The following is an 8,954-nucleotide window of genomic DNA, read 5'->3' as shown; positions in this document are numbered from 1 at the left end:
TTGGAATGCAAATATTTGCAATTGATTTTTCGCTCACCGTTAGCCGCAGAGATGTGAAACCCAAAAGCATCAATTCTACACCGAAAATAAGGCAAATACTTTCACTTTGTTTATCTTAAAGAGTGAAAGGAAAAACTAATTAATACCAACTCATTTCTCTATAAGCTAGCTTCATGCATGTGATCTGGAAATTAATTAAGCTTACCTATTTTAATCTTTTCAAGAGCCTCGGTGAGGGATTTTCTCCTTTTCCTTTTGAAATACTGAAGTACATAAGAATTAGTTAGATATAGATACCCTTTATTAATTACTTGGCATAGGTGAAGAAAGAAGCATGAATTCATGATTCGTGTGTTGGTTTGTTCTAATTAAGTGTGGTTTGTGTTTGAAGAAAAAGTTGAAACTCGAAAGTAACAATATTATTATATATACCCTGGCCAATATATGGAGCAAATGCTCAATAAGAATGGAAGAGAGAGTCATAAAAAAATTGATACCCTAACTGAACTGAACTCCTGCATTCCCAAACAAATGAAGCAGCAATAGTGAAATCCACTAAAATAAAGTGGAAAGCAAAAACAATTAAGTAATAGAAAAAGATATTCATTCTATTAAGGAACACAACACGGATACATTTTACCATTAATTTCAATGAGTTATGCATCGTTATGGATCAATTTCAACTAAGTGTGATTGTACTGGAAGAGAGAGGTTTCAACAAACTCTATCCATAAATTAATATACACGATAACATGAAGACGCAACTACTGGTGCAGAAAAGAAAACATCACGAATTAAGGTAAATGAATGAGTTCAATTAATAAGACTCGACAAACAGAAAATTTATGAAGAAGTGCTTGAACTGTAGCTCCCTGATAAACTATTAATTCGAAAACATGCATAATTGAAGATTATCAACAACAAAATTCAAGGGGAAAAAAAGCGTTGAAAACACCTCAAACAAAGGAGATTGCGAAACGAGCATTGAAATGAAAGGCAGGAAAAGACAGAAGCTAACGAGTTAATTTAATGAAGTGAAATTGTTGGGAAGTTTGATTGGAGGAGAGAAGAAGACTTAAGGTGTGGGTGGGATGAAGAAGACTTAAGGTGTGGGCAGAATTCCATTTTATCAAATATTAAAACAGAATGGTATTTCCATTGAGCACCTTCGTGGCACCTCGACCCAAACAGCAGCTCCGCTTCACCTCGACATCAGCGTGTTGCCACCAGCATCACAGTGTCGTTGTGTGGGGGCAACGCTCTGATATCCACAACCTTCCACCACCATCAAAAAGGAGTAGCACCAAGAATGTCGCCACATTGAACTCATCAAGAAGGAAAAGCATCGCGATGGTGTTTGGACTCGGTGATGCAGGGGTGGTTTTCTGGGGGCCACAAGGCTGGGTGTTAGGGTTGTTGGATGTAGATTTAGCCGGGGCAGGGTGGGAGTGTAGAGCAGTGGTTTTGGTATTTGGGGAGTGGTGGTAGTGTGCAGCGTGGAGGTGTTCCATGGTGATGATGGCTGCACGAGTTCAGATCTAGACGGAGGTGACAAGTTAGGAGAGAAAAAGGTGATTGGAAGAGGGAAGGGTAAAAAAAGGTGAGAGAGACTGGAGCAAGGGTTTTAACACACGTGCAACCATATTCATAACAACAATAACATCGATTTTTAAATAACCGATGTAAAAATTGTCCAGTTAACATCAGTTTTTAAAAATCAATGTTGTGAGTATTTAGACAACATCAGTTTTTAAATAACCGATGTTAAACTTGTTAAGGATAACATTTTATTTACAAAAATACCATTGTGTATTTTCTACCATCAGTTTTCATTATAACCGATGTTAATAAAACAATGTTAAAACCTATTATTTTAGTAGTGCCAAAATATCCAAATTATACTTGAATCAATAGATGTAACAGCAGACTGAAGATAATCTTGAAGAATTGGATCCTCAAACAAAGGTGTAAAACTCATATAGACAACAAGTACAGCATAACGACCTTCACAATGATAATGGTTACAATACAGTAAGATATGCATATATTGATAGCTATTAGGATGATAGGGAAGAATAGTAGTTTTAAATGCTTACCATTGAACTGGCCTACAACTTGAAGAAGATTTGTCCCAAATTTAAGCATACCAGTCACATTAATTGGTACCTCTGGTCCAGGATCCTGATTAACAAAATGATAGAGATAGAAGTTGATGTCATACCCAAGAAAAAATTCCAAACTAAATGTTTAAGAATGTAAGAACAAATATACAACAGACCATTTGAACATTAGTCCTATTAAGTACTCATTTTCCATTGAGGAGAAAACTACAACATATGCAATAAAAGTCAATCAGCATCAATGTAGATCCCCTCCACTCATTTAAAATGTTTCAAAGCAATCGTACTTCACTTGCTGAGGATTTATGAGGCTTGCTGATGTCTCAATGTTATCTGTTTGTGCCACCAATAAAAACTCCAGTTGAAGAATGCAATATAACTTAGAACAAAAACCAGAAAGAGAAAAAAAAATAACAACAGGTGTATTCAAATTACAAATAAAAAAATCAAGTTTAAATTGGAAGATAATAAGCTTGATACCATCTTGAAATATGAGGAGAGAAGAAAATGAGTTTATAAAATATTATGTGATGATTCCCAAAATATACAAGCTCTAACATGAATATATAAATGATAACCCTAATAAATGAATATCTAGTCACACGAACCATGTTTAACAAAACAAGTCAATTCTTACAATTTTGTCTTTAAGAACTTCACTCTTGGTAATATGAAAATCAACCACGGAAGCTCCATATCCAGGCTGCATTACAGGTAAAATCATGTTAAATATATTCTCAACATGAAATAAGAACCAATTTGACAAATCAGAAGGAACTGAAATCTAAGCCATAAACTGAAATCTAAGCATAATCATGAAAATCATGATTGAAGATACTTCCAACGTGATGATTTTTGGGATTCAAATGCCTTATTTAAATTCTGGAAGTTGAGCTTAATTGTTCATCTAAATTCGTTGTTAGGATTAAATAAACTATTAAATTTTCATAGCATATCATAGCTAATCTCACAATCACACAATGTACAAGGACTATCGATGATAAAATAAAAGGTTGTGTTTAAATGCATGCGCAATATTAAAGACGAACAACTACTCTGCTAAAGGAACTTTACTTTTAGAAAAAATGCAAGTATCATTTTCCTAAAACGTAAAGATAAATAACAAAACACTTACACTAAACATAAATAAAAATAATTATTGAAAACAGAAATGCCAAGAGAGAGAGATTGAATTAGAAACTACCACTCTAGTCATTCATCAGAACAAATCCAAAGATGTGATCTTCAGCATTGTTAATATCCATAGGCTTTCCTAATTCATTTCTAGGTCCAACAATAGTAGCCTGCAAATAAACTATGATTTTAATAATTTAATCTAAAATGAAACAAATGAAAAATAATGCAGTACCATGATAACTACTTTGAGCACGTACAAGTTAACTATATACCAGTTATTTAATAATTGGACACTCAAGAGACTTAATAATTGCATGATATATTCGTGTATAAGGACTATATACACACACAAGAGGCTTTTTCACTTATTCACATGGTCAAGGGGTTATGGTTGGCTGTTGCAATATTAACTGAGGAATTAATGCATACATTTTGAAAGAATTCATATTTATGCTAAGCTTGGAATTTGGAGTGGTTGTAGCCATCGCATTGATCTAGGCTACTTTCAGGCAAATAGGCTTTTGGCTTTTCGGTTCTCCATGTCCATGGTTATTAACTATTTTAACGTATCAACTTTAGACTTCCAGCAACTAAAACGACATGCTCGGGCAACTGAAACGGCATGCCCAAAATATTTTAAATTATTTTAAAAAAACCATAGTATAATTAATATAATTTTAAATATCATATAGTTACATATCAACGTTTAAATTATTTTAAAATTATTATTTTGTAAAAAATTTTGCCTAGAAACCACAAAGCTAATAATATTTTACTAGCCCAAGACTTCAAAACCAAAATGTCATACAAGTCTCTCACATTAAGATACCAAGGAGTAGAAAACATATACTAGGGGAATGTGAGGATTGATTTCCTTTCCATCTTCATCTAGTTCAGCTGGCGCAAGCCCCGCTTTACAAGTTCAACTCGAAAATTTTAAATTTTAGAATGCAAAATTAAATTTTTAACCTTATTTTTATCATACATAATACCAGAATAAGATTAAAAAGTAAACTGAAATAAATAATGCAAATTTAATTTTGTTTTAGCATAACAAATCGCTAAGAATGCAAAATGTGATTTTTGGATGCATGAACTGAATTCATAAGTGATTCTAGTGAAAAGTTTTGGGATATCTAGAACATAAATTATAATAAAAATTATAACATTGAATTATATGTTATGTAAATAAGTTTAATTACTATTTTTTAATTTATATTTAATCTTCTTATTTTTAAAAGGTTTAATTTAGTTTTTTAATTTATTTATTGAGTTTAATTTAGTCCTATTATAATCCAAGTAAATTTATCAGAACGGACCCAATCCTATTATAACCCTATATAAAAACACATGCTGTAATAATTGTATATAATATCTAGAGCAGTACTTACATTTATAAGCATTCTCCTATCATGATCCTCAATCAATTTGGCTTCATGGGCTCAGCCTTCAGCCTCTGCCATTTCCTTAACTCTAATAGTTTCTCTTTCTATTTCAGCTCTCTCCCTCAGTCAATCTCTTGTTTTTTACACTGTCAAAAAATTACTTATCCACATTAAATAGCTAAAAAGAAAGAATTTCAAGCAATGATTACATATATTTCATTTCTATAACAAGTAGCACTATTCAGAAGATAGTTATACAAAATGAAAAGTTTCCAACTGAGTATCAGTCTATATAAAAGCAATATATTAGTTGGCCTCTTTCAGTGAGTTAATAAAGCTCCACTTTACACTATCTCCAACTTCAAAGGGAAGTAATATATTAATTGGATATCCTGTAAATTGTACCTACAAATAAGAGGCTACAGACACTACTACAAAAAGGCTTTTTAACGACGGTTGTGAACCATCGTTGTATGCAACGTCGTTAAAAATGAAATATTTATTACAATGGATCTTATATTAACCTTCGTAGAAAGTAAAACATTTTAAAGATGGTTATTAATAACCGTCTTAGAAAGGGATGTCAGACAAACCTTTCTAAGACGGTTATCAGTAATAACCATCTTAGAAAGTAAGCATGGTTATTACGAATAAACCTAACAACTTATATTCATCCAGTATTCTTTCACATATTGTAAAGCAAACCTAACAGCTTATGTCAAAATGAAACTCAAAATATAGGCACCAAACTCTTTATATCAAATAGAATGTACAATAATATAACAACAACAAAGAGAAACTTACAATATCAAATATATTGAAGAGGAAGACAAAGAAAACATATATGGAATAGTAAACCCATGGCCCAGCACCAACAGAAGTTTCAAGGTTCAACATTTCCTTGACATGCTCCCAAAAAGGTGAGCTCAGCAGGCTGCCAATAATACCAATTTAGAAATAAATAAAATGAAAACGTCACTTTTTCACACAACACATGTGGCAAACAAAGAAAAAGAACAAGAAAGCCAAGGCACTAAGATCATATGTATCAAAAATTTATAGACAAATTTACCAACCAAAACTTAAATGAATACCAATTGAATATTGCAAAGCAATATATACGAACCTTGCAAGAAATGGAAGTATTAATTGTCAAAAGTATACTGAAAAATATCATTTATTTCCATAAGAAAGAGAGAGAAAGTAGAAACTATTTGGGTCTTCCATAATAAATAAGGGCAATAAAGTCTATTAAATATATAAGCTAAGTCCAATATAAGTTAATATTCAAGCCAGAGGTAGAGCGTAGCACAATCAATTGTACTATTTTCTCATCCAGCAGTATAAACAACTTTCCTCAAGATCAACCATAATAGAAAATGTTAAGTACAATGTTTTAACATGAGAATGAGAGAATATCAAAACTCAAGATCATGAGATAGAAATAAAAAAAGGTCCCTCACATACCAAAGATAGAATGCATGTTAGAACAATTAAAATACACTTCCACCATGTTTGACACATTAAAAAACCAAAAAACTCAAAAACTCCTAGATAAAGCATGTAGCCTATGAAGCCTTTCCAGACAACTTAAAAATGCATAGCAGAGGATGAGACTTATTTTTTATTATCAACCTTTCCAAATAACTTTCGTGTATACTTTACAAGAACTATTCCAACTTGTTGGAGCTTTCCTCCTACAAAATGTACAAGCAACATTCTCTCTAGAATTTTATGAAACACGCTATATATGATTATTAGAATTTATTGATAAGAAATAAACACATGCTACAAGTGATTTCGTATATAGCACGTGGTAACAGAACATGACAACAAACAAATTCCAGCCGCCATTATATTACTCTAAATACAGTGATCAACCCACCCACATGACAAATTTCCAAACCTACAACATATATCATACCATTGTTTAAATTTCATGACAGCAAGCAAATTTCATGTATACAGTTGGTATTTATGTGGAAAAGTCATTAATTAAATGAGTCTTATTTATTTGTTTTTTACTGATCTCCTGTCTTTCTTGATCTTGCCTAGCTCGACAGAACTTTTGAACCTTTCAAGTATAGTACTCAAATTACTGATTTTCTGAATGGTAAAAAAAATTAAAAGATTGCTAATTTTCTCTTTTCCATTTTTCTTAATTTTGGAAAATTTTCAGTTGGGGATCTATGGTGGAGATTCGCACATGGTTGCTTCCAATAAGATAGGTAAGATTGAGAGTAATATTTTACATATTCTGAGCATTTTATTGTTTAAATTTTAATTTGTGAGTTTACTTATGATAAAGTATGTTTAAATGGATCAATTAAAACAAAATTAATCTAGTAATTAGTCAGTATAATATATATATATATATATATATATATATATATATATATGTGTGTGTGTGTGTGTGTGTGTGTGTGTGTGTGTGTGTGTGTGTGTGTGTGTGTGTGTGTGTGTATTTGGATTTAATTACTTCTCTAGAATAATAGTTTGCTTTTAAAAAATAAACAAGATTGTAACAAATCTATAACTTAATATATTTTACTTTAAATCAACTAAATTATTAATTATCTAAAATTAATTAAAACAATTGTTTATATATGAATCGATTAATAGCCTAATGAATCATTGAAAAGGGCTAAAAAAGAGATAAATTTTAATTTATATCACTACTAGAAAAATGACATTTTACGACACGGACACTACGACGGTTGTTGGGGAACTGCCTTAGAAAGTTATGTAGTGGCTTTTTTGTAATTATTTAAACAATAATAGAATTTTACGACATTAAATCTAAGACGGTTAATTAAAACCGCCTTAGATTGTTATGTTTAATTAATTTTACGACGGGTTTTATAAAAAAAACCGTCTTAATTTATTATTTGGATTAAAACAAATCCTTTCGCGTTGAACCTCACCTCTTTCCCCTTTCGCGCTGAACTCTCTCTAACCCTAGTCTCGCTTGTAACCCTTTCGCACCTCTTTCCCTTTCGCGCTCAAACCTTGCCTCTAGCTTCTAACCCTAGTGTCAGCACTTGTTGCTTGAAGCACCTCTTGCCCTTTCGCGCTTAAACCTTGCCTCTAGCTTCTTTTTGAACCTCAGCACCTCTAGGTTTTTCTTCAAACCTAGTCGCGCCCACGCAGCACCTCTACTTGATTCTATTCCACAGCCTCTTCTTTCCTTTCGACGAGTTCAACCTTCCCTGCAAGGCTTTCGCAGCACCCCTGCTTGATTCTATTCCACGCAACACCCCTGTTCCACCACCAGCAAGGCTTTCGATCCAACGTCGGCAACAAAGACATTGGTCTGACTTCGAAGAAAGCAGGTTAGTGAGTTAATTACTTACTTAGGTAGGTTAAGCTTGTGTTAGGCGATGATGTGATTGCCTTTTTTCTTGTTTGAGAAGATGTGACTGCCTTGTTTCCTTTTGTAATGTAGTCTCTACTTCTAGTGACCATTTGTTATCCCTATATATGTCTGAATAGTTAGCTAATAAAATTAAAACTTCTTAGATGGTGGATCCCATTCTTTAATGTTGTCATTTTCCTAACTTGTGCTCAAAACATCACAAGTAAATTAGATCGTTATCCTCGAAGAATGAGGATAAATGAGTAATTATGTAAATATAATAAGAACGATGATAATTAATTATGTAAATTTGCTATTGATGATATACTCCTTAATGATAATGGATAAGAAGGAATTAAGCTTTGTATATATAACAATGTAACTCTGATTGTGGTGCTTTGTTTGCATAATTGGTGCAATTGTCGTATTTTCCTTGTAACTTGACCTAAATTTTGTTTCTGAAACTGAAGAATATGAAAGAGGGTACCATGTTAGATAAAAATGTAACTTTGGGTAGCAGCTTTGGAACATAAGATTGATATTTATACCAAATATCAAGTGTGTCATCAACCTCTGTATTGTTGACATGTGTTCTTCGAACCACAAGAATTTCTGATAGAGTGACACATGAGAATATAGTAGCATAATTTCAACAAGAACCAGATGCTTTATGTAATTAAAAGCAAGAGTGCCATTTATAGTTAGGAACATTTTATTATGGGTCTTGGTCCATGTAACCGTACACGGTACAGTGCATAGTTTAGGTCATATGTGGGGTTAAAATTACGGATAAAACTTGAGTGTTTTCTCTCCATCTTGCAAAGAGAAAAGCAAGACCTGAAACTGAAAATGAGACTAAAAGAGTTTGAGAGAACTTCAATTAGATCAGCATCAAGTAGTCCTGTGATTTATGCACCACCCTCTGTTGATAAGCCTCCTCTGCCTAGAAAGTAATTC

General features: G+C 32.5%; 1 long non-coding RNA gene across 1 annotated transcript; it reads right to left on the bottom strand.

Annotated features, from left to right (window-relative positions):
• Positions 1 to 2,303: 2,303 nt before the first annotated feature.
• On the bottom strand, positions 2,304 to 2,846 carry LOC114390288. The gene is made up of 3 exons (XR_003661867.1): positions 2,758 to 2,846; positions 2,408 to 2,475; positions 2,304 to 2,327 (listed from the first exon to the last, which is right to left on the bottom strand). It is a non-coding gene; the product is annotated as an uncharacterized LOC114390288 (long non-coding RNA).
• Between the last annotated feature and the right edge of the window lie 6,108 nt (positions 2,847 to 8,954).

The sequence above is a fragment of the Glycine soja genome, chromosome 16, assembly GCF_004193775.1.
Source record: "Glycine soja cultivar W05 chromosome 16, ASM419377v2, whole genome shotgun sequence".
Classification (NCBI taxonomy): domain Eukaryota; kingdom Viridiplantae; phylum Streptophyta; class Magnoliopsida; order Fabales; family Fabaceae; genus Glycine; species Glycine soja.
This window is presented reverse-complemented; position numbering and strand designations above follow the sequence as displayed.